Genomic DNA, 5161 nt, shown 5'->3' with positions numbered 1-5161 from the left:
ACCATGGTAACTAACCTGATCTATCCCATCAGCTGATTATTTCACCAGTGCTCTTTTTCAGATATCATGAAAATCTTGAGGACTGGAGTTGAAAAACACTGCACTAAGGGATTATTGTAAACTAGTAATGAGAAGAATCGCTATTGATTTCACACTCAAGGATTAATGTAAATCCAGGATTACTGAAAGTGATTCAGTCAGGGATTACTGACAAATTGTATTGAGATGGTAAACTGTAGCTGTTCTTTTCAGAGAATACTATGAATTGTATTGAGGGGACACATTGTCATACTCAAAATAATGATTGCTGTAGCTGTAACAAGTGTAACTAATGTAAAATTATGCTGAGAAGCCACACTGTAGCGGTCACACTCGAGGATTACTGTAAACTGTTATTGAGAATGCACACTAGAGCTGGCACACACAGTGAAAACCACACGGTAGTGCAGAAAAGGTACATTGAATCAGACATACTCAAAGGGATAAGAAATTCAAAATGAAACTTGCAGGATTCAGATAGAGCATGTCATTTTAAGATACTTTTAAATTCACTTCTATTTTCAAATGTGCTTTGTTCTTTTGGTCTCCCTTGCTGAAAAAGAATATGCACATATCCTACACTAGTGGGTGCTAGCTGCTGATTGGTGGCTGCACATATTTGTCTCTTGTGATTGGCTAACTAGATGTGTTCAGCTAGCTGCCAGTAGTGCAATGCTGATCCTTCAGCAATGTATAACAAGTGAATTAATAGAAGTACAATGGAAAGTTGTTTGAAATTGTAATTTCTTTTAGAATCATGAAAGAAATGTTGGGGTTTCCTATTCCTTTAAGGATTATCACAACCTGGTACCCAGACGTTGTAGTTTGAACACTGAGGGATTACTGAACACTGGTAGTGAAAAAGTTAACTGCATCTGGCATATGTAGAGATTACTGTAAAATGGTATTTACAAGGCATACTAGAGCTGGCACACTCACAGATTTCTGTTAAATGACCAGAAGGTTTACTGTCAATGTCTTTCCACACCCACTAGCATACCCTGGCCTCCATTTGTGAAAACTATAACTAGGCAACTATTACCTGGAGGAAGAGATTCCTGTGGGTAGGAGCAGAACAAGGAATGGAGTGCTACTACTTAATAGGTGGGCATTAGCAAGCTGTTCAGATGTATACGTGGGGTGTCAGTGCTACTCCTGTCAAAATGCTACCTGGGTATCATGGTCCCACTGGGAACCATTAGAGAGCTGGCCACTGTCTTCTTGGAGAATATAACACCCTGCATAGGTTTAATATGTGACACCCTTCAGACAGATGCAGCTAAAGTGTGTAGCATTATTATAGGTTTTATTACTACATTGTATTTATCATATGTTTCTTGGTTTACTATTGTTTTGTTTTTTAGATATATATATAATATTATAATAACCAAAATCATACACAAATTCTGTTTCAGACGTTCTCAATTCATTCTCATAAGCACTTGCATTTAAATGATATAACTAGATTTTAAAAAATAATTATTATTCTATGCAGTCATTCTCATAAACAGGGACAGGCAAGGTGTTCGTACACGGACACTGGTGTCTGTGACTAGCCCTTGCAGTGTCCGCCACAACTTTAGTATATCTTTTCTTTCTGATTAAATAATAGGAATAAAAACAATGTAGTGTGAATAAAGTTAGTGGCTTGTACAGAGACTGCTAGTGATATTGGGTAATAAGTTATGGAATAAATTAAAGCCTGAGTGAAATACTGGATGTGTATCTGCATCTGTATAATAACACCCAGCTCTATACAAAGACACAGTAGTGACACTGGCACATGCGTATAGCCAGACAAGGGCTGGTTATAGGGTCAGTGGTATCTGCATCAGTATAATAACACCCAGCGCTATATAATCCCACAATAGGGACACTGGCTCATGGGTATAGCCAGAGGAGGGCTGGTTATAGGATCAGTGGTATCTGCATCAGTATAATAACACCCATCACTATATAATGACACAGTAGTGACACTTGCACATGGGTATAGCCAGAGGAGGGCTGGTTATAGGATCAGTAGTATCTGCATCAGTATAACACCCAGCACTATATAATGACACAGTAGTGACACTGGCACATGGGTATAGCCAGAGGAGGGCTGGTTATAGGATCAGTGGTATCTGCATCAGTATAATAACACCTAGCACTATATAATGAATCAGTAGTGACACTGGCACATGGGTATAGCCAGAGGAGGGCTGGTTATAGGATCAGTAGTATCTGCATCAGTATAATAACACCCAGCACTATATAATGACACAGTAGTGACACTGGCACATGGGTATAGCCAGAGGAGGGCTGGTTATAGGATCAGTAGTATCTGCATCAGTATAACACCCAGCACTATATAATGACACAGTAGTGACACTGGCACATGGGTATAGCCAGAGGAGGGCTGGTTATAGGATCAGTGGTATCTGCATCAGTATAATAACACTATAAAATAATGTTTTTAATTTCAAATGTACCTTGGTGTCCTTCACTAAGGTCTGTACTTTGGAAAATGTCTGCCACAGCCTTTGTCTGTGCCTATCCCTTTGTCTGTGCCTAACCTCTTTAAACCTAAGCAACAGTTAAAAAATTCTAGCTGTAGGAGAGAGACATCTTTTTGTACTTGGAGATTCTTCTGTCTTGAGGTTAATAAGGAAGTTTATCAGTGAGGAGATTGCCTATGTGTCATTTGCATGTTAGTTCTGGTGAGGGTATCATATAGGAGCTCTATTGCATGTTGGGGAGATTGTTTATTGGAGCCAGGCCAGGTCTGTGGCCATAATAGCAGTGGGGGCTTATTCAAAGTAAGAGATTGTGGTGCTGTGTAAGGCCGGGTCAGCTGCAATTAGTATGTTGTGTTGCAGGGAGAAGATACTTGTAAATTGATTGAACTGGGTGAGTTGATTCAGTGTGGAAGATTATTTGTTGTTGATTGTGGACATTGAGCTTTAGGCTGCTTTTTGGCTAGTGTAAGTTATTGTATGGCTAGGCAGTTGTAGAAAACAACTTAGTAACAAGATGGACATAGCAACAACAGCCATAGTATACTGTTATTATTATGGAATATCAGGTACCACATAAAGTAATACCTGCACTATAATTTATTTAATGTTGCTATACAGCTGTTACTACATTAAAATGTGATCACACTATCATTGCTAGATTTGAGATGCCCCCCACACACATACACACACACATATTCTTTTTTTTTTCCTTTAAAGCTGCTTAAGTCAATCAAGTGCTGTTTTAGCTTTATGGGATGGTATTCAACCAAAAATATGCTCCTGTTTTTGTACTATCAAGGAATTTAGCTGCCTGGGACCGTTAATTAAATGACTCCCTCCCAAATCTGTAAATGGAACCCTTTGGGATTATTGTAAGATGATATGGAGGTCCTCAAGCTGTTACATGCTGACAAACCAGAGCCATGTTTTTCTACACCCAATAACATAACCTGGCCTAGACTTGTGAGAACTATAATGAGGTAACTATGAACTGTAGCAGTAGATTCCAGCATTGTAGCTTCATCTTGACCACTGTGACATGGTCGTGAGATAGAGGGGAGAGAGATAGAGAGGGGGGAGAGATAGAAAGAGGGGGAGAGAACAAAAGAGATGGGAAAGAGCTAAAGATAGGATAAGAGAGAGCAAAAGAGAGGGGGGAGAGAGAGCAAAATAGAGGGGGAGAGAGAAAATAAGAGGGGGAAAGAGAGAGAACAAAAGAGAGGGGAAGAGAGAGAGCAAAAGAAAAGGGGGGGAAAGAGAGGGGGGAGAGAGATAGAGAGGGGGAGAGATAGAAAGAGGGGGAGAGAACAAAATAGATGGGAAAGAGCTAAAGATAGGATGAGAGAGCAAAAGAGAGAGGGGAAAGAGAGAGCAAAATAGAGGGGGGGGAGAGAAAATAAGAGGGGGAAATAGAGAGAACAAAAGAGAGGGGAAGAGAGAGAGCAAAAGAAAAGGGGGGGGAGAGGGGGGAGAGAGAGAGGGGGGGAGATGGAGAGAGAGAAAGAGAGAGAGAGAGGGGGAGAGAGAGAGAGGGGGGGAGAGAGGGGGGGAGAGATCGAGGGGGGAGAGAGAGAGGAGGGGGGAGAGAGAGGGGGGAGAGAGAGAGGGGGGGAGAGAGAGGGGGGGAGAGGGGAGAAAGAGAGAGGGGGAGAGAGAGAGAGGGGGAGAGAGAGAGAGAGAGAGGAGAGAGAGCAATAGATAGAGGAGAGAGAGTGCAAAAGAGAGGGATGGAGAGAGAGAGCAAGAGAGAGAGAGCAAAAGAGAGGGGAGAGAGAGCAAAAGAGAGGGGAGAGAGAGAGCAAAAGAGAGGGGAGAGAGAGCAAAAGAGAGGGGAGAGAGAGAGCAAAAGAGAGGGGGAGAAAGCGCAGAAGAGAGGTGGGAGAGAGAGCGCAAAAGAGGGGGGAGAGAGAGCGCAAAAGAGAGGGGGGAGAGAGCACAAAAGAAAGGGGGGAGAGAGCGCAAAAGAGAGGCCTGTGTGAACGGGCTTTATGACTAGTAAGTCTATAAATGACTACCGGCTTCTATCGATGCCTCAAAAGTGCACGGTGATCTTAGGCCAGCCTAAGATCACAGTGCACATTTGAGGCGTCAAAAGAAGCCGGTAGCCATTTATAGACTTAAATTTTTATAATACAATCATATTCTTATAGGTTCACAGTACATAGGTTGTATTAAGTAGTTAGTTATTTTGAAACAGGTATAGCTAAATCTAATCTACAAAATTACCAGTACCTGAAAATGTAGTATCCTCACTGCTATTGCAAACAAAGGGGTTGGGGGGTTTGGGGTACATGGCAGTTTAGGGGACATGATTGAGAATGAGTTTAAGGGTTTTGGATCATGGTGATTAAGGGGTGAATTGTTTTTAAGGAGCTATTGCACTGGGGGTCTCAAGTTTAATAGCTCTGTTTTAGTGCACTGCATAAGATTTAGACTTCATTCTTTTACCCAGATTTAGCACATATTCTCCAAATGTTAATAGTGGGGGATAAGCCAGCTAGAAGCTACACTTTCCTGCAGAATATGTAGGTCTGCTCTTATTTTGACTCTCATACATTCTTTGTAAATGCGTGCCCCCTCTTAAAAAAAAAATGCCCCCCAATTTAATTTGTTCTGGAGCCGAT

The sequence above is a fragment of the Bombina bombina genome, chromosome 4 (assembly GCF_027579735.1).
Source record: "Bombina bombina isolate aBomBom1 chromosome 4, aBomBom1.pri, whole genome shotgun sequence".
NCBI classification, from domain to species: Eukaryota; Metazoa; Chordata; class Amphibia; order Anura; family Bombinatoridae; genus Bombina; species Bombina bombina.
The sequence above is the reverse complement of the archived record's forward strand: the minus strand, read 5'-3'. Positions refer to the sequence as shown.